Source organism: Salvelinus namaycush, chromosome 15 (genome assembly GCF_016432855.1).
Source record: "Salvelinus namaycush isolate Seneca chromosome 15, SaNama_1.0, whole genome shotgun sequence".
NCBI lineage: Eukaryota > Metazoa > Chordata > Actinopteri > Salmoniformes > Salmonidae > Salvelinus > Salvelinus namaycush.
The window spans coordinates 38,495,165-38,517,580 of NC_052321.1; the positions used below are offsets into that span (position 1 = coordinate 38,495,165).

Consider the following 22,416-nt stretch of genomic DNA (forward strand, 5'->3'; position numbering starts at 1 on the left):
TGTAGACCTCTACAGTCTGGTTCATCGTTGGGAGCAATTTCCAAACGCCTGAAGGTACCTTGTTCATCTGTACAAACAATAGTACGCAAGTATAAACACCATGGGACCACGCAGCCGTCAAACCGCTTAGGAAGGAGACGCGTTCTGTCTCCTAGAGATGAACGTACTTTGGCGCGAAAAGTGCAAATCAATCCTAGAACAACAGCAAAGGACCTTGTGAAGATGCTGGAGGAAACAGATACAAAAGTATCCATATCCACAATAAAACGAGTCCTATATTGACATAACCTGAAAGGCTGCTCAGCAAGGAAAAAGCCACTGCTTCAAAACCGTCATAAAAAAGCCAGACTACGGTTTGCAACAGCACACGGGGATAAAGATCGTACTTTTTGGAGAAATGTCATCTGATCTGATAAAACAAAAATAGAACTGTCTGGCCATAATGACCATCGTTATGTTTGGAGGAAAAAGGGGGATGCTTGCAAGCCGAAGAACACCATCCCAACCGTGAAGCACGAGGGTGGCAGCTTCATGTTGTGGGGGTGCTTTGCTGCAGGAGGTGCACTTCACAAAATAGATGGCATCATGAGGAAGGACAATTATGTGGATATATTGAAGCAACATCTCAAGACATCAGTCAGGAAGTTAAAGCTTGGTCGCAAATGGGTCTTCCAAATGGACAATGACCCCAAGCATACTTCCAAAGTTGTGGCAAAATGGCTTAAGGACAACAAAGTCAAGGTATTGGAGTGGCCATTACAAGGCCCTGACCTCAATTCTATAGAAAATTTGTGGGCAGAATTGAAAAGCATGTGCGAATAAGAAAGCCTACAAACCTGACTCAGTTACACCAGCTCTGTCAGGACGAATGGGCAAAAATTCCCCCAACGCATTGTGGGAAGGTTGTGGAAGGCTACCCAAAATGTTTGACCCAAGTTAGACAATCTAAAGGCAATGCTACCAAATACTAATTGAGTGTATGTAAACTTCTGACCCACTGGGAATGTGATGAAAGAAATAAAAGCTGAAATAAATAATTCTCTCTACTATTATTGTCACATTCTGACCTTAGTTCCTTTGTTTTGTCTTTTGTTTTAGTATGGTCAGGGCGTGAGTTGGGTGGGTTGTCTATGTTAGTTTTTCTATGATTTTCTATTTCTGTGTTTGGCCTGATATGGTTCTCAATCAGAGGCAGCTGTCAATCGTTGTCCCTGATTGGGAACCATATTTAGGTAGCCTGTTTTCTGTTGGGTTTTGTGGGTGGTTATTTTCAGTCTTTGTGTGTCTGCACCAGATAGAACTGTTTCGGTTGTTTCTTTGTTGTTTTGTTGTTCAGTGTTCAGTTTTGATTATTATTAAATATCATGAACACTTATCACGCTGCACCTTGGTCCTCACCTTCTTCCACCGACGACAGCCGTTACAATTATTCTGACATTTCACATTCCTAAAATAAAGTGGTGATCCTAACTGACCTAAAACAGGGAATTTTTACTACGATTAAATGTCAGGAATTGTGAAAAACTGAGTTTAAATGTATTTGGCTAAGGTGTATGTAAACTTCCGACTTCAACTGTAAATATGAGATGGCAGTAATTGATAATAACAGACAGTTCTGGGCCTATCTGTCGTTAAATTGTGCATCATTCAAAACCAGATGATGCTTCGAGTCAGTCTAAATGATGACATTGTTTATCTGAGATGACATAATTAATAAACCATGTAAAAACAGGTTATTCTTCAAGGGGGGGACACTACATGTCATTGTATAAACAAAGTGTATGAAAATGCAGTGAGTCTCTCTCCGCATCTGTGCACTGTCTGTGTCACATGGATGGAACTAAAGATAACAGAGTTAGAGAGATGAGGGAGAGGTACAAAACAAAAACAAAAAGACTTGAGGGGGAGATCAAGAGAGAGAGTGAAATAGAGAGGGGGACAGCGAGAAAGGAGAGAGAATAAAGAAGAGATAAGAGAAGACAGAGAGTGACATATTGTGAAAGAGAGAGGGGACAGAGGTATGAGGGAGAGAGACACTCCATATCACATTGCAAGAGTCTGTCGGTCAGGAAGCTTAGCTAGCTACAGAAGCAGCATACAGAACTATTTGTCTACGGTAATCACTGCAGAATGGATTATGACAACAGTAGTGGAAGAGAGAGGGCCCTGAGGCTATTGTCTTTGGGTGAGGCAGTGGTGGTGAGGAGGAGATGATCAGTGAATCAGTCAGGTTTTACACACAAAACCAAACAACAAGAGTAAGTCTGGACTGAAGATCCTCAGGAGGACATTAGAGAGAAAGTCAGAGACAAGACTTAGGAGAAGAACAAATATAGAATAAACTCACAAGGCAGGTAGGTTGCTTCCTCCCACAGATCGTCACCAAACTAGGTAGGATGACATGGGCATGGGCAAAAACAAATTGGTTCTCAAGCGAAACAGCACAAACAGCTGCTCAGAGGAAAAAAAGGTCTGTCCCAGAAAGACCTACTTAATATTTTTACCAGCTTGACTGACGGTGATGTTTTTGTTTCGTTTCCTGCTCAGGCAGGGGACACTTCCTTCCTGTCCAGACAGAGACAGCACCATTTACTTTTCTGTGTGTTTCCTGTGTGCCTGAGTCTCTACACACTGTGTCTACTCCCTACACTAACTCTACTGTGTCTCTATGTGTCTACTTTCTATACTCTTAGAAAAAAAGGTTCCAAAAGGGTTCTTCAGCTGTCCACATAGGATAACCCTTTTTGGTTCCATGTAGAACTCTCTGTGGAAAGGGTTCTACATGGAACACAAATGGGTTCTACCTGGAACCAAAAAGGGTTCTTCAAAGGGTTCTCCTATGGGGACAACCGAAGAACTCTTTTAGGTTCTAGATAGCACCTTTTTTCTAAGAGAGTGTGTCTCTACCGTGTCTCTCGTCTTACCAGAGGACATCAGTTTGGAGCACGGGAGCCGCTCTATTTCCTCAATCAACTGGACAAATAAGCACAAAAACAGGCATTGTTTTTCTTCTGCTTTCTTCCAACAGCTGGAGAAGCTAGAGAGGAAAACAAGCATGTACAGTGGCTTGGAAAGTATTCACCCCTCTTGGCATGTTTCCTATTTTGTTGCCTTTTGGGGGGTTTGTATCATTTGATTTACACAACATGCCTACCACTTTGAAGATGCAAAATATTTTTTATTGTGAAGAAAACAAGAAATAAAACAAAAAAACAGAACTTGAGCATGCAGAAACTATTCACCCCCCCCCAAAGTCAATCTAGCACATCTAGCCACTGGGATATTTCCCCATTCTTCAAGGTAAATCTGCTCCTTCAAGTTGGATGGGTTCCGCTAGTGTACAGCAATCTTTAAGTCATAACATAGATTCTCAATTGGATAGAGGTCTGGCCTTTGACTAGGCCATTCCAAGACATTTAAAAATGTTCCCCTTAAACCACCCGAGTGTTGCTTTAGCAGTATGCTTACGGTCATTGTCCTGCTGGAAGGTGAACCTCCGTCCCAGTCTCAAGTCTCTGAAAGACTGAAACAGGTTTCCCTCAAGAATTTCCCTGTATTTAGCACCATGCTTCACTGTGGGGATGAGGTTCTCGGGGTGATGAGAGGTGTTGGGTTTGCGCCAGACACAGCGTTTTCGTTGATGGCCAAAAAGCTCAATTTTAGTCTCATCTGACCATAGTACCTTCTTCCATATGTTTGGGGAGTCTCCCACATGCGTTTTGGCGAAAACCAAATGCAAAACACTTTTTTTCTAGCCACTCTTCCGTAAAGCCCAGCTCTGTGGCGTGTACGGCTGAAGATGGTCCTATGGACAGATACTCCAATCTCCGCTGTGGAGCTTTGCAGCTCCTTCAGGGTTGTCTTTGGTCTCTTTGTTGCCTCTCTGATTAATGCCCTCCTTGCCTGGTCCGTGAGTTTTGGTTGGCGGTCCCCCTGGTGCCATATTTTTTTCATTATTAAATAATGGATTTAATGGTGCTCCGTGGGATGTTCAAAGTTTCTGATATTTTTTTATAACCCAACCCTGATCTGTACTTCTCCACAACTTTGTCCCTGACCTGTTTGGAGAGCTCCTTGGTCTTTATGGTTCCGCTTGCTTGGTGGTGCCCCTTGCTTAGTGGTGTTACAGACTCTGGGGCCTTTCAGAACAGGTGTATATATACTGAGATGATCATGTGACACTTAGAATGCACACAGGTGAACTTTATTTAACGAATTATGTGACTTCTGAAGGTAATGGGTTGCACCAGATCTTATTTAGGGGCTTCATAGCAAAGGTGTGAATACATATGCACGCACCACTTTTCCATTTTTTATTTTTGGGATTTAAAAAAAATGTTTTGCCCTTTGTGCTGTTGTCTGTGCCCAATAATGTTTGTACCCTGTTTTGTGCTGCTGCCATGTTGGGTTGCTACCATGTTGCTGTCGTCATGTGTTGCCGCCATGCTGTTGTTGTCTTAGGTCTCTCTTTATGTAGTGTTGTGTTGTCTCTCTTGTCGTGATAAGTGTTATGTCGTATATTTTTATTTCATTTTTTAATTATTATTAAAACAATGTAATCCCCCTGTCCCCGCAGGAGGCCTTTTGCCTTTTGGTAGGCCGTCATTGTAAATAAGAATTTGTTCTTAAAACCTCTTGACACTAGGGGGCGCCATTTCGACTTTGTAAAAATTCGTGCCCAAATTAAACTGCCTCGTACTCAATTCTTGCTCGTACAATATGCATATTATTATTACTATTGGATAGAAAACACTCTCTAGTTTCTAAAACCGTTTGAATTATTTCTCTGAGTGAAACAGAACTCATTCTGCAGCACATTTCCTGTCAGGGAGTGAGATTTCAGAAATCGAGGTCCCTGTTCTGAGGCCAGTTTATAAGTCCCCATGTAAGCCATCGGGCTACATGCACTGCATACGTCTTCCTCTAGATGTCAGTAAGCGGGGAGAATTTGAATGGAGTGGATTGCGCAATCTGGGGCCCTATATAAGACCGTGGAACGGAAGTACCGTTCTTTTCAACGGGGCGCTTGGCGCATCAGGGACATCACAATGGCCTCCTGCAAAGCTTTCGTTTTAGCAGTTCTGTATCTCCGGTCATGTTTTTATTCGTTATAGTTGTTAAAGACATCATAAGGTAGTTAATTTAAACCGACTTATAGCAGTTTATATCAGTTTATTGCGATTTTCCTGGATTTCTTTGTGACGCGCTTTCACGAGTTGGACACCTCTCCAGTGGGTGGCTAACGTTAGCGGCTATTTCGACAGGACAAGAGGACATCTTTCAACCAAAAGACGATTGTTCTGGAGAAAGGACACCTTGCCCAAGATTCTGATGGAAGCTCAGCAAATAGTAAGCAGTCTTTATGCTGTTAATTCGTACTTATGTTGACAAATGTCAAATAATAATTCCGCCATGAATTATGGTGCGGTCTCGCTTTAGCGCACGCTGTATTGCGCAGTAACGTTAATTTTAAAAATCTAACACAGCGATTGCATTAAGAACTAATTTATCTTTCATTTGCTGTCCAATCTGTATTTTTTAGTCAAGTTTATGAATAGTTTTCGATTAGATTAGGTGCCTCTCCAAGATGGCGCCGGACAGATTGCTTGAAGTTTTGGCCACTAATCACATTGTATAACCACGATTTGTGCCGCTAAATATGCACATTTTCGAACAAACTCTATATGCATTGTGTAATATGATGTTATAGGACTGTCATCTGAAGAATTCTGAGAAGGTTAGTGAAAAAATTTATATATTTTGGTGGTTTATACGTTATCGCTATGTTTGGCTTGAATCAATGCTGTTGTGATGTTTGCTATTGTGGTAAGCTAATATAACGCTATATTGTGTTTTCGCTGTAAAACACTTAGAAAATCTGAAATATTGTCTGGATTCACAAGATCTGTGTCTTTCATTTGCTGTACGCTGTGTATTTTTAAGAAATGTTTTATGATGAGTAATTAGGTAATACACGTTGCTCTCTGTAGTTATTCTAGTCGCTTTGGTGAGAGTTGTGATGGTGGCTGCAATGGTAAACTATGATTTATACCTGAAATATGCACATTTTTCTAACAAAACATATGCTATACAATAAATATGTTATCAGACTGTCATCTGATGAAGTTGTTTCTTGGTTAGTGGCTATTTATATCTTTATTTGGTCGAATTTGTGATAGCTACTGATGGAGTAAAAAACTGGTGGAGTAAAAAAAGTGGTGTCTTTTGCTAACGTGGTTAGCTAATAGATTTACATATTGTGTCTTCCCTGTAAAACATTTTAAAAATCAGAAATGATGGCTGGATTCACAAGATGTGTATCTTTCATCTGGTGTCTTGGACTTGTGATTTAATGATATTTAGATGCTAGTATTTACTTGTGACGCTATGCTAGGCTATGCTAGTCAGCTTTTTTACTGATGGGGGTGCTCCCGGATCCGGGTTTGGGAGGAACTAGAAGTTAACTGACTTGCCTAGTTAAATAAAGGTTAAATATTTATTTTTTATAAATACAGAAGATAGCCCTATTTGGTAAAATACCAAGTCCATATTATGGCAAGAACAGCTCAAATAAGCAGAGAAATGAGAGTCCATCCTTACTTTAAGACATGAAGGTCAGTCAATGCGGAAAATTAAGAACTAAGAATTAAGAAGGTTTCTTCAAGTGCAGTCGCAAAAACCATCAAGCGCTATGATTAAACTGGCTCTCATGAGGACCGCCACAGGAAAGGAAGACCCAGAGTTACCTCTGCTGTAGAATTGCAGCCCAAATAAATGTTTCACAGAGTTCAAGTAACAGACATCTCAACATCAAAGAAACCACTACTAAAGGACACGAATAATAAGAAGAGACTTGCTTGGGCCAAGAAACACAAGCAATGAACATTAGACCGGTGGAAATCTGTCCTTTGGTCTGATGAGTCCAAATTTGAGATTTTTGGTTCCAGCCACTGTGTCTTTGTGAGACACAGAGTAGGTGAACGGATGATCTCTGCATGTGTGGTTCCCAATGTGAAGCATGGAGGAGGAGGTGTTATGGTGTGGGGGTGCTTCCTAGTTACACTGTCAGTGATTTATTTAGAATTCAAGGTACACTTAACCAGCCTGGCTACAACAGCATTCTGCAGCGTTATGCCATTTAATCTGGTTTGCGCTAAGTGGGACTATCATTTTTATTTCAACAGGACAATGACCCAAAACACACCTCCAGGCTGTGTAAGGGCTATTTGACCAAGAAGAAGAGTGATGGAGTGCTGCATCAGATGACCTGGCCTCCACAGTCACCTGACCTCAACCCAATTGAGATGGTTAAGGATGAGTTGGACCGAAAAGTGAAAGAAAAGCAGCCAACAAGTGCTCAGTATATGTGGGAACTCCTTCAAGACTGTTGGAAAAGCATTCCAGGTGAAGCTGGTTGAGAGAATGTCAAGAGTGTGCAAAGCTGTCATCAAGGCAAAGGGTGGATACTTTGAAGAATCTCAAATATATTTTGATTAGTTTAACACTTTTTTTGGTTACTACATGATTTCATATGTGTTATTTCATAGTTTTGATGTATTCACTATTATTCTACAATGTAGAAAATAGTAAAAAATAAAGAAAAACCCTTGAATGAGTAGGTGTGTCCAAACTTTTGACTGGTACTGTATATGTGGCCGACCTCCTTGATTCAGTCTTATGTATCAACATCTTAAATTGTGTGCTTTACATTGGATAAAACCAGAGACACAGAGCTACAAAATGGTATATCATAAACTGCATTTGAGGAACATTAGGAAAGTTATTCTGCTTTGAAATTTGAACAACTTTTAACCTCACTTTTGAGGAAATGACCTGCTGGAGAGCTCTTCTTTGTCTACACCCATTCAGCATCATTCACACCCTCTTAAGCACCACCCAATCTCTGACCATTTTACTCGCCCTAGCAAAACTGGTTAGGCTGTTTTCATGTTATCCAGAGCGTTGGTGACTACCTGTGCTGCTGGCAACTAATCCAAACTCATCTCTCGGCATGTCCAACCCACTCATTATCTCAGCCAATCATGGCTAGCGGGAAGGTTGCATTTTTAATTGCGTTTTTTGCCCACGTTTACTGACACCGGCCATATTCAATAAGTGTTGAGCGTTCGTAAATTCATCAGTTATTCTGCACTCTGGCACACTCAGATGAGAGTGCTCTGAAATCAGAGTAGATGGCCAGACTGAATTTACGAATGCACCCGAAATGGTTACTTGTAGTCTTTTGTTAAAACGTATAGCTAATTATCTAAACAATGAACCATATTCCCAGGCCTCCCGGGTGGCGCAGTGGTCTAGGGCACTGCATCGCAGTGCTAACTGCGCCACCAGAGTCTCTGGGTTCGCGCCCAGGCTCTGTCGCAGCCGGCCGCGACCGGGAGGTCCGTGGGGCGACGCACAATTGGCATAGCGTCGTCCGGGTTAGGGAGGGTTTGGCCGGTAGGGATATCCTTGTCTCATCGCGCTCCAGCGACTCCTGTGGCGGGCCGGGCGCAGTGCGCGCTAACCAAGGGGGCCAGGTACACAGTGTTTCCTCCGACACATTGGTGCGGCTGGCTTCCGGGTTGGAGGCGCGCTGTGTTAAGAAGCAGTGCGGCTTGGTTGGGTTGTGCTTCGGAGGACGCATGGCTTTCAACCTTCGTCTCTCCCGAACCCGTACGGGAGTTGTAGCGATGAGACAAGATAGTAATTACTAGCGATTGGATACCACGAAAATTGGGGAGAAAATGGGATAAAAAATAAAAAAAATAAAAAAATGAACCATATTCCCAAATCATGACGTTACTACCCTGCATGAATCTGCAGGTAGCTAACCAACCAGGTTCAATGTTAGCTAGCCAAGCAAATGGCTCTGAGATACGAATAATAAGACCATACACGTAATTTTAGCTAGCGATCGAGTCAGCTAATGTTAGCTAGCGAGCTCACAGTACACTTTAACTTGAAATGAAAAGACTGTCAAAATTAGAAATGTGTAATATCTGAAAATGTAGCTAGCTAGACTATCTTACCCGTGGTCTGAAATCTGAGTAGATAACCAGAGCGAATTTACCAGCTACATCTATCAACAGTTGTTGCAGTGACATTCTATTGAAACGGACACTTGCATAGTGGAGTCTTTTGTTAAGACATGTAGCTAGCTAGCTTGCTAAACAATGAACCATAAACCAACTCATGACGTTCCTACCCTGCATAAATCTGCAGGTAGCTAACCAACCAGGTTTAATGTTAGCTAGCTAACATCAAGCTATAACTAGCCAAGCAAAAGGCTCTGATACGAATAATAAGATCATACATGTAACGTTAGTGAACCAGCCAGCTAACTTTAGCTATCTAACAGTACACTTTAACCTGTCTGGCACCGGCGTTCCGCTAGCGGAACTCCTCCCACATTCCACTGAAAAGGCAGAGCGCGAAATTCAAAAGATATTTTTTAGAAATACTTTACTTTCACACATTAACAAGTCCAATACAGCAAATGAAAGATACACATCTTGTGAATCCAGTCAACATGTCCGATTTTTAAAATGTTTTACAGCGAAAACACCACATATATTTATGTTAGCTCACCACCAAATACAAAAAAGGACAGACATTTTTCACAGCACAGGTAGCATGCACAAAGCCAACCTAACTAACCAAGAACCAACCAAACTAACCAAGAAACAACTTCATCAGATGACAGTCTTATAACATGTTATACAATAAATCTATGTTTTGTTCGAAAAATGTGCATATTTGAGGTATAAATCAGTTTTACATTGCAGCTACCATCACAGCTACCGTCAGAAATAGAACCGAAGCAGCCAGAGTAATTACAGACACCAACGTCAAATACCTAAATACTCATCATAAAACATTTCTGAAAAATCGATGGTGTACAGCAAATTAAAGACAAACATCTTGTGAATCCAGACAATATTTCCGATTTTTTTAGTGTTTTACAGTGAAAACACAATATAGCATTATATTAGCTTACTACAATAGCCTACCACACTACCGCATTCATTCATCAAGGCACGTTAGCGATAGCAATAGGCACGTTAGCGATAGGGAATAAACCAGCAAAAGATATTAATTTTCACTAACCTTCATAAACCTTCATCAGATGACAGTCCTATAACATCAGGTTATACATACACTTATGTTTTGTTCGAAAATGTGCATATTTAGAGCTGAAATCAGTGGTTATACATTGTGCTAACGTAGCATCTTTTTCCCAGAATGTGCAGATATTTTTATGACACTCCAACTATTCTGACCAAATAACTATTCATAAACGTTACTAGAAAATACATGTTGTATAGGAAATGATAGATACACTAGTTCTTAATGCAATCGCCGTGTTAGAATTCTAAAAATAACTTCATTACGACATCCAGCTTAGGTATAGCGAGAGAGTACCCAAAATCTGGGCGCAAACGACTATTTCACATGTTCGACAGATATATGAAATAGCAACATAAAATGGGTCCTACTTTTGATGATCTTTCATCAGAATGTTGTACAAGTGGTCCTTTGTCGGGAACAATCGTTGTTTGGATTTAGAATGTCCTCTTCTCCAGTCAATTAGCACGGAAAGCTATCAAAGTGGCGCTAAGCTCTCCTTCCTGAACAAAGGCACACAACGCAACACGCCTAACGTCCCGAATAAATTTCAATAATCTAATAAAACTATATTGAAAAAACATACTTTACGATGATATTGTCACATGTATCAAATAAAATCAAAGCCGGAGATATTAGTCGTCCATAACGACAGCTTAACAGAAGGCAAATCCAGGTCCCTTCACGCGCTCTCCAGAAAACAGGAAACTGGTGACACGTCATGCCGAGAGCTATTATTCGACCCCAGATCAAGTTACACACTCCATTTCTTCTCTCACTGCCTGTCGACATCTAGTGGAAGACGTATGAAGTGCATGTATTCTAATAAATATCAAGGACCTTTATAGGCAGGCCCTAGAACAGTGCATCGATTTCAGATTTTACACTTCCTGTCAGGAAGTTTGCTGCAAAAGGAGTTCTGTTTTACTCACAGATATAATTCAAACGGTTTTAGAAACTAGAGTGTTTTCTATCCAATAGTAATAATAATATGCATATTGTACGAGCAAGAATTGAGTACGAGGCCGTTTAAATTGGGCACGATTTTCCCCCAAAGTGAAAACAGCGCCCTCTGTCCTCAACAGGTTAACTTGAAATAAAACCATTTTCTGGCAACATTAGAAATGTGTAATATCTGAAAATGTAGCTAACTAGACTATCTTACCCGTATACATCATGGATGGATGCGTCTCCTGTCACAGATGCGATGGTTGCCCTTAGTTTGAAGATGTAATCTGGAGATAGGTGTTTTCTCCATCTCCTTAGCTATCATACTTGAAATCCACTGATTTCAAAACTCGGTCCCCCAGAAAGTGGAGAGCAACACATATGCAGATTTACTATGCAATACATATTTTTATAAAGCTGCGTTAGACATGATTACCTACACATACTGACCAGCTCAAATAGATAGAAGCGTGCTATATGGCACACTAATCCAAACTCATCTCTCGGCATGTCCAACCCACTCATTATCTCAGCCAATCTTGGCTAGCGGGAAGGTTGCTGGCTTTTTTTGTGGCTAAACCAACTAGGCTCGTAATTTTATTCGTATTTACAGATTGCATACAAGTTAGTTATCAAGGCACATGAAATATCACATGTTCCATAAGGCATTTCTGCCAAAAAACACATTTTGATAAAAAAAAAGTTTACGTTCAAATGGCTCTCCTGTGAAGTGGTGACCCGCGACATACGCCTAGTTTCCTTAAACGGGTCACATATACAAATACCCAGATCAGCAGAATAAACTCAAATAACACATTAAGGTATCAATTTTTTGCTATTTTGGCGCAGATTAGTTACAAATTAGTTACAAAAATAAATGTTTTGGGGTATGAAAAATGTACATCTGGTAGAAAGATTGTAATTGAATGTAGGAAAATATACATAAGCATACAAATGAAAGTGCAGCCATATAGTCATTCAGACCATACAAAAATGGCCTGCACAAGAAATCCTAATTTAGACCTCGAGGATGCATGGTATTTAATCTATCAGTCCAAAGCATCTCTCGTTGTGAGAGCATTTTAGAGGTTGCCACTTCTGATGGATGTGACCTGTTCCAGAAAGGGATTTTCCGCCAGAGGCTGGCGCATCAGCTCTGTTTGTAGAATTGGCCAGTGTTTTAGGATTGCACTTTTGATTTTGTTTGAACGCTGATTGTAACAAAGCACAGCCATGACGTGCTGTCCTTTTGGGGCTTCTGAGCTAGGAGGTGACAGCGCTGAATGACAGGACTATAATATCCTCTGTTAGCAAACTTGTGTGTCATTTCCTTTGCCAGAGCGTCAAACTCTTTCAGTGTAGAGCAGTTGCGTCTCAGGTGTAGAAACTGGCCAGTCGGGATAGTGGTTTTGAGATGTCTCGGATGATAACTGTTGAAGTGGAGGACCGTATTCCTCTGTTGGTTTACAATAGATCGTAGTTTGGATTTTGTTAGCATCAACCTTGAATATTTTGAGATCTAGGAAGTTAATACTGTTGGGGCCACTTTCAACAGTGAATTGAAGGAAAGTCGTTGTGTTGTTCAGATAACGGACAAAGTCATTAAAATTCTCTTTAGATGAACCGCAAAATAAAATTGTAGTCAACATAGCGCTTCCAAAACTTAATATGGGAAGAAAAAGTTTAGTCTTTATTTTTAACATAAACTGCCTCCCAATCTCAAGAGCTCCAACAGAAAGTAATCAGGGGGATTTACGGTCGTCACGTGACTTTAGGAATTTGGCAATCGATTGTAGGCCTTCAGCATGGGGAATAAAGGTGTACAGACTGGCCACATCTAATGTAACAAGTAGTACATCGGAATCAATTTGACAGTCATTTAAGCAGTTGAGTAGATCTTTTGTGTCTTTTGAAAAGGATGGCAACTTGAAAACCATAAATTCCAGAAAAAAAATCTATGAATTTCGAAAGGGGCTCTGTGACTGATCCTGTCGCTGATAATAGGTATGGGTGAAGGCTGAGTCCGGTTCTTATGTACTTTCAGAAGGGAATAGATAACTGGGGTGACTGGATAGGTGACATTTAGGAACTCGTTTTCACGCTTGGTGATCCAGCTTTGGTGAGACGCATGTTGTAACATGCTATCAATTTCTGATTTTAAAGAAGCAACAGGGTCACTTCGCAAGGGTTGATAGGAACAAGACAGTTTCAGGTGCTTTCCATTTTCAGAATTATAATAGCTCATGTCCATAACAACTATCGCGCCACCATTGTCCTCAGGTTTTATGACCATGTCCTTATTCCCCTGGAGATCTTTTAATGCTTGTCTTCCGGCTGGAGGAAGATTGTGATATTGGGGTCCCTGGTCATTTTTTTTAAATATACAGTTTCCCATTCATTTTCAACCAGTCTGCCAAACAAGGTGACAAGTGGGCTTGTATGGGTAGGGAGTACAAACGATGAGGGTTTGGAGAAAGAACGAGGAGTAGGGGAGGGAGCGCTGTGTTGGGGTTCCCCTTTCTTTGTAGGGTCTTCCGATATGTAGCTTGTACTGGATCTGCTCAGAGGGGAAAAAAAACAATTCAGGTGCAGTTGTTGCATGAATTTGTAGGTATCCACTTTCAATTTGAAGGCTTTCATATTTTGAGTGGTGGAGAAAGACTGTCCCTTACTTAGCATAGACTCCTGGGTCAGTGTCAAGAATGTTTTGTAGAGGTTCAGGACAGGAACTTGCCCGTCCTGGGTGACCACCTTAGCGGACCCCATGCCCCATCTGCCCCTCCTGGTCTTCTTCTTCTTGGTGGTTGGTGTCTGGCTGGGTGGGTGGATAGCTCGGTCTTCCGCAAAAGGGGGTGCATGGTCTCATTGTCTGTGTCACTTGGAGTGCTCATCTGGTCATCGGTTGAGAAGAGATTGCCACCTGCCTGTCTGCAGGTGTATCTTGTGTTTGTTCCCTGGCGGTTGTTGTTATTCCAGTCATAGACTGTTGTTATTCCAGTCATAGACTGTTGTCTTTGTAGCCCTTTAAGTCTCTCATTTTATCCCCCAATACTGCTGTAATTGTTTTTTTAGCATCTCAATGGAGGTGGTCATTTCTCAAGCAAATTCAGCTGCCTCATCTGATTTAGGGAGTTCTTTGATTTTGCACTATACCATCTTTATAGCTCTCGAAAACTTTAAGCGGCATTCTGCCTTCTCCATACAGTTTTCAGGCATTAGTTTTCAGCCATGAACTACAATCCCGACGCTGGGATTTAACCTTAAGAAACTTAAATAATCGTTGCTTGCGATGCACCTTATCTTTGATCAACGAGGAAGAATCCTTAAAATAAAGAAGATGCACTTACTGTAGTAGTTTTGCATAGATCCATATAACTATGGGTGCCTCCGTCCGACAAAACTACACTTCCCTGTACGCTTTCACACAGGTGTTCAGAGCATGCTAGATACACTACATGACAAAAGGTATGTGGACACCTGCTCGTCGAACATTTAATTCCAAATTCATGTGCATTAATATGAAGTTGGTGACCCCTTTGCTGCTATAATAGTCTCCACTCTTCTGGGAAGGCTTGCCAATACAACATTGCTGCAGGGACTTGCTTCCCTGCTGCACTATTGTTGGGCGATTAGACATGGCTCGCAGTCGGCGTTCCAATTCATCCCAAAGGTGTTCGATGGAGTTGAGGTCTGTGCAAGCCAGTCAAGTTCTTCTACACCAATCTCGACAAACCATTTCTGTATGGACCTCGCACTGTCATGCTGAAACAGGAAAGGGCCTTCCCTAAACTGTTGCCAGAAAGTTGGAAGCACAGAATCATCTAGAATGTCATTGTATGCTGTACCGTTAAGATTTCCCTTCACTGGAACTAAGGGGCCTAACCCGAACCATGAAAAACAACCCCAGCCTTATTCCCCCTCCACCAAACTTTACAGTTGGCACTATGCAGTTGGGCAGGTAGCGTTCTCCTGGCATCCGCCAAACCGAGATTTGTCCATCGGACAAGATGATGAAGCGTGACTCATCACTCCAGAAAACGCATTTCCACTGCACCAGAGTCCAATGCCTTTACACCACTCCAGCTGATGCTTGGCATTGCGCATGGTGATCTTAGACTTTTGTGTGGCTGCTTGGTGATCCTAGACTTTTGTGTGGCTGCTTGGCCATGGAAACCCATTTCAGGAATCTCCCGACGAACAGTTATTGTGCTGACGTTGCTTCCAGAGGCAGTTTGGAACTCGGTAGTGAGTGTTGCAACCGAGGATATACGTTTTTTTACGCACTACGCGCTACAGCCCTCACCTGTCCCGTTCTGTGAGCTTGCGTGGCCTACCACTTCGCAGCTGACACGTTGTTGGCCCTAGACATTTCCACCTCACAATAACAGTACTTACAGTTGAGCAGGGCAGCTCTAGCAGGTTAGAAATTTTACGAACGGAATTATTGGAAAGGTGGCATCCTATGACCGTGGCAACTTGAAAGCCACTGAGCTCTTCAGTAAGGCCATTCTACTGCCAATGTTTGTCTATGGAGATTGCATGGCTGTGTGCTCGATTTTATACACCTATCACCAACGGGTTTGGCTGAAATAGCCGAACCCACTAATTTGAAAGGGTGTCCACATACTTTTGTATATATAGTGTAGCTAATTAGCACAGGTGGACACCTCGTCTTGCGTCTATTTTCTTTAAACAAGCCCTGTAACATGGAGATAAGGCTGTGTGGGAACACTAACCCTAACAAGGTGTGTATCAATTTAACCTTCTGTTTTTGGAAAATAATTTCTTGTTGATATGAAAGATAAGGTCCTTATGCTTCCAAAACAGTACCGCAAGTGACGGGTGTTGATGTTCAGATTGAGCGTCGGGGCTCTTAACAAACCCCCCCCCCCCCCCCCCCCCCCCCCCCTGTACAGAAGAAGCCTTCGTCCAATGACTCTTATGTGTAATTGGTTTAATCAATAATGGGAACCTCAAGGTTAAAAGAGCACTTGTTTAGTATCTGCTCCCATCTGGTATGCCAATAATACCATCAGCATATGTTCAATGTCATCTTATGTTTCTATAATTCAGTTCCTATAGTTCAGAATAAAACGTGCACAGATTTCACCTGTCTCTTGTCCATGATAGAATGCTGGCCAGTCTAATAGTAAAAATACTTTAAAAAGTGTTTAGGGCTATCTGTTCTTCACTGTACATTTTTTGACAACTTTTACTCACTACATTTCTAAAGAAAAGAATGTACTTTTTACTCCATACATTTTCCTGACACCCAAAAGTACATTGTGAATACTTAGAAATACAGGAAATTGTCAAATTCACACACTTATCAAGAGAAGATCCCTGGTCATCCCTACTGCCTCTGACCTGGAGGACTGACTAAACACACATGCTTCATTTGTAAATGATGTCTGAGTTTTGGAGTGTGCCCCTAGCTATCTGTAGATTTAAAACAAAAACAAGAAAATGGTGCCATCTGGTTTGCTTAATATGAAGAATTTGAAATTATTTTGATACTTAAGTATATTAAAAACGAAATACTTTTACTCAAGTAGTATTTCAATGGGTGACTTTTACTCGAGTCATTTTCTATTAAGGTATCTTTACTTTTTCTCAAGTATGACAATTGGTTACTTTTTCCACCACTGACCACAGGGAGGAAATTGTTGGCATTCCTCAATACTGAAGCAAATATTGCAGTTTGTCCATAGTGGCACAAGAGGGGGGAAAGTACCCAACAAGCAAACACATATTCCCACACCCACACACACACACACACACACACACACACACGATTCACGGGCTAGCCTCTTCTACCGCCTAGTTATACTATCCTACTTCTATCTCTGTATATTACTTCTATACGGTCTACCATTCAATAGCCTACATGTCTCTCCGTGCAGTCGTTTCATTACAGAGCAGTAATAATGGTATGCCAGATTCCATTCAGAAGGAGAAGAAGCCTAAAATAATTCGTCCAAAATAAAGGAGTGTGTGACCCGTTTCAAAATGGAACAGCGATAATGTTATAGGGAAGACATTTAGTAATGCGCAACTTAATCCAAAGTTTTGCATGCTGGCTGATGTTCTTACGTTGATTTACAAGACATCCACATACTAGCCTACTTCCAGATGCCATTTGATTTGACACAACCATACTATACCACAGGCAAACAGTGACAACATCCTACAGGACACTTGGTGTCAGTCAGTTTTTATGAAGACAGAACGACTATAGCCAACTATAACAACAACAATACAGTAGGTACTAGAAGGCGTATGGAACCAAACTGGAAGGGGAGAGACGTAAAACAAAAACCATACGTCGATTTAATAGATGAGCATTAAATAACGATGAACATATGGTTAAAGGGGTGGTCACAATGTGCAGAATAAACATCACCCATAGTGAGAAAGGAAGATCGACACATTGTTTGCAACAAAATGCATCCCGTCTCAAGTGTCAGGTCCATAACGTAGCCTAAAGGATAACAGCAACATTCTGACAGCATCGCTACATTGTAGACACAATACTTATTCTAGTCCGGGTTGTTATGAACAACCAACCGTTGACCAAACATTGAAATGTTTCACTAACTGTTTGAAAACATATTATAACCGTGGAACAAGTGAATACATGTTATAACACTCATGTAAAATACTGTATTAATGAAAAATAACTTCGTACATACGCGCAGAGGAGGTGGACCAGTTCAAGGAATTAGCAGCGAGGGAAATTACAGAGAGATGTCAAATGTACACTTTTTTAATATAACGTACCTTTCATGTGAAAAACAAATCCTAATTCCTTTTCAAAAACAATGAATCCGATCAAGTTGTATCAAAACGCTATAGTACATCCAATTTGTCGTCAGCAAATGCAGACTAAAGTTTTAAATATAAACGGAGATTACACGCATGTGTCGAGCGCCAGACTTCTTTCCCTTTGGAACAGTAATAAGTAGGAAAACATGTGGAAGGTGGAAGGGTGGCTTCAAACCATGGATAGGGGGGTTGGTACAGATTTTATATACTTTAGTAGTTGTTTTAATACCGACTGTTCTTCAGTGACAATATCCGTAAATGCATGTCTATTTTAATAGTCCAAGTATTCTCCTAGAGATATTTCGTTGCTCTTTTGATATCTATAAAGACAATGTAGATCGTAGGCTACTGCTCCCCCCTCAACGACTACCAGTTGGTATCGCTCACGGCTGCCTGTCATTCCATTCCTCCGGTCCCATAATTCCACACTGTAGCAGTGCAGTAGTATTTTGGAAGCCTGGTGGCACGGAGGGGGTAATACTGTATTATGTAGTCTATTCTTGAAGGGAATATCCACTCAAAAAACGAAATGTTGGTATTTTTTTAATTAGTCCGCTGTTGATAGTCCCTAAATGTTTTGTATGTCAGCAGTCAAGTTTTCAAGATGTTTGACTTTCAAGAAGCAAAGTGTCACGGGCCACATCATCACGATGATGCAAAAGTACGTTTATAGGTATAGAGTTTGAAACCGTTAACGTTTCTGCTTGATTTTAGATGTATAAATCATAGGCTACTGGAATCATACTATGGATAGGGAGAAGATAATAAATACACCACATTTTTTAAGTAGGGATCATCCAAGAATGTCATCAGAATTTAGACTACCACAGTAGACTATAGGATAGTAGGCTATAGGCTGCACATGTCTAAACATTGCAGAACTGTTTCGGTTTTAGAGAGAAGCTGCTTGTCTGTATTTTCCCATTGTGGTGTGGCCCTAAAAATCTCCTGATACAATGGACTCTGGAGGACCATAATACTTAATCCCAAATGGCACCCTATTCCCTATATAGTGCACTACTTTTGACCAGGGCCCATAGTGCAGTAAATAGTGCACTACAGGGGATAGGGTGCCATTTGGAATGTACAGGTGATCTCTGATCTGCCCCTCTTTGTTGCTCTGTTGACATGTAATTAGGGCAACCATAGAAATATAATTACTAGAAAAGAAAAAGCCCCTCAGACAACAATCCATTTATACTTGAATGGGAGTGCTCATTCTAGTAATTTTATTTATATGGACCCAACCCAGTGCAGACTGCCTGCCTGTCAGTGTAGAGAAATGGAGTGGCCAACATGAAAAGGGGCATGGTCGGAAGTGTGCCTACTCAGGCCATGCTAAACCCCCTTGGCCCTGCTCCTAGTGCTTTGATGTGACTGTAGAAAAGCTGGGCCCTGTGAACTACAAAGCCACCGAGACCATTCACCCCGGGACCCATAGACCACAAATCCCCATTCCCTGTCCTGTCTGTCTCCACCGCAGAGCTACTCAGGTTACCAGGCCTACTCTGAGACATAGAAGTAGGGGTCGTAGCAATCGAGGAAACACAAGCTAATTCATTAGGACAGGATCTAGTGGAAAGCTGAGTCACCTGTCATTACTGTTGTTTATACCATATTCAACAGACTATTACAACAGGTAGCCTGGCTTACTGTACATCACAGGTGTTGACTGCAATGCACACACACACACACACACACACACACACACACACACACACACACACACACACACACACACACACACACACACACACACACACACACACACACACACACACACACACACACACACGCACAAATATACCTGGGCATCACTTATCTTGTTACCTTGTGAGTGATTAAACTCTGTTACTAAACACATTCTATCCCAGAGCCCCCACTAATGTGATAGTCCTAATGTGCTACAGTCATCACACATCTCCCCCTCACCACCCTACTCCAACCCACCCCTCCTGTCCGCCTCCCCCACCCTCCTGCCCGTGTCTGAAAGATTTGTCTTGATTTGATTAGTTGTTCCAAGCCAGGCTGAGTGTGTGGAGGGAGAGGAGAGAGAGGTGGGCTTTTTGTTGGGGCATAATCACACTAATTGAAATGACTCCCCCCTGCGTCTCTCTCCGGTCCCTTCCCGTTCCCTTTCGCCTTAATGAGCAACATGCTGCTTCACATTGAAATGTGTCCCTAGCCAGTAATGAAACGTCTGTACATATGTATCATTTAGTATTTTGGAAATGATGCGGCATTGGTGTCTGCGTGTCTGTTTGTTTGTTTGTGAGAGAGAGAGAGCGCGCGAGAGAGCGCTCATGGTTGGGTGATATGATCTGAATAATTTCACTTGTGGTGAGGCGTTGGTTATCTCCCTTTTATTATCTTCTCTTATTTTAGCTCTTCTCCGAAGATCTAAATACAAGTGCTGTCCATCGCAACACATTCAAAATTCTCAGTACCACAGTTATTATGTGTTCCATGTCACACCCTATTCAGTCTTTCCTTTAGAATAACACCATTGTCACCAAGCTACCTGCTTGAAGTCATTCTGCTTTACGTAACACTTTGTGTCATTGCCTTGAGTGGAATACTTTGGAGAATGCTTCTTTTCTACTCCGACAACAACGGGCATCTGTTTTTCCAAACCCTTGGAGCCTACTTTGAAATCAGAGAAGGCAAGCAGTATAAAAATGAACGCCGAGCAGATGTTCTCTAATTGCTGGTCTTTGGGGCTGAGTCTTATGTAAGAACGATGTGGATGCTACCATGATTACGGATAATCCAATATAAATGAATGGTAAGTAATGTTTTGTGTCATATTGGAGTCACTTTTATTATAAATAAGAATAAAATATGTTTCTAAACACATATACATTAATGTGGATGCTACCATGATTACGGATCATTCTGAAAGAATCGTGAATAATGATGAGTGAGAGGGTCAAAGATCATAACCCCAAGACATGTTAACCTCTCACCGTTACAATAACAGGGGAGGTTAGCATGTCTTGGGGGTATGATATTATTCACGATTCATTCAAGATTATCCGTAATCATGGTAGCATCCACATGAATGTTTAAGTGTTTAGAAACATATTCTATTCCTCTTCCTAAAATTGAGTTGCACTCCCTTTTGCCCCGAAACAGCCTCAATTCATCGGGGAATGGACTCCACAAGGTTCGAAAGCGTTCCACAGGGATGCTGGGCCATGTTGACTCCAATGCTTCCCACAGTTGTGTCAAGTTGGCTGGATGTCCTTTGGATGGTGGACCATTCTTGATACACGCTGGAAACTGCTGAGAGTGAAAAACCCAGCAGCGTTGCAGTTCTTGACACATTCAAACCGGTGCACCTGGCACCTACTACCATACCCCGTTCAAAGGCACTTAAATCTTTCGTCTTGACCATTCACCATCTGATTGGCACACATACACAATCCAATAAAGTCTCAATTGTCATAAGGCTTAAAAATCCTTCTTTGACCTGTCTCTTCCCCTTCATCTACACTGGTTGAAGTGGATTTAACAGGCAACATCAATAAGGGATCATAGCTTTCAACTGGACTCACCTGGTCAGTCTGTCATGGAAAGAGCAGGTGTTCCTAACGTTTTGTACACTCAGTGTACATTTTACATACATTTATATATATGTTTTAAATACATTCTGTAATATATGTTGGAATGTATTTAAAATATATTGAATATATATATTTTTAAATGCATTATTTTGCCAATCCTAAAATGTTTTAGCAAAAAATATATTTTACATTGATTTTTTTCCATATGGGTACCACCAGAACATTTATGGGCCTCTTGATCTAGATCTTAAAGTAGTCTCTGAGCTCCAAAACAAGCCCAATAAAAATGGTCCTTGTTTTGGTTGGGGTTTGCTAATTGATTTGAAAGCTATTTTTTTCCTGTGTGTTCCACGACAAGGTCCCCCTGTACTCCAGCCTGCTTTCAAATGGAATGGTTTCATTTCACTCCACAATATTGTGAAGGGAAACAGAACAATTATGTCTCTAATCTAACCTCCTTGTACTCACCAAGTAAGTAACAGTCCAACCATTCCAAGTATTTTCTAAAATGGCATCCCTGCATGACCCCAATATAGGATATAATATTTTTTGTCCCATCTATTGTGGCAGCAGTACCCATCTCTACTCATCTCATCAGGCAAACAAGGGGGCAGATGGTCGGTCAGCTGAGAATTCAATCTACCCCATCATCTTTCCCCTCTGGGGAGTGACAGGAAGGTTAGAGGGGGGGATGGGGGAGAGGAGGGAGGGCGGAGGCAGAGAGAATGGAGGAAGGTAGGAGAGGTAAGAGGGGGAGGCAGGTAAGAGGGTTGAGGTGGAGGCAAGGAGGGTAGGGGGAGGTGGGGAGGTTAGGCAGGAGAAAGGGAGGAGGGGGAGGTTCAAGAAGGAAGAGAGGGAGGCGGCAAACTACGGGAGGGGGGAGGGGAGGACAGAAGGAGAGGATAAACAGTGTCCAGGGGTGAAAAAGGGTCATTGAGCTGATTGAATACAA

General features: G+C 41.6%; 1 protein-coding gene across 1 annotated transcript in view; it reads right to left on the bottom strand.

The window, feature by feature from the left end:
• Nucleotides 1-18,013, bottom strand: part of LOC120060515 (FERM domain-containing protein 6-like) — a 78,394-nt gene extending 60,381 nt beyond the window's left edge. The window contains exon 1 of the mRNA XM_039009886.1: nt 17,854-18,013. The gene's annotated coding sequence lies outside the window, so the exon portion shown is untranslated. The remainder of the gene's footprint in view (nt 1-17,853) is intronic.
• Nucleotides 18,014-22,416: the final 4,403 nt, after the last annotated feature.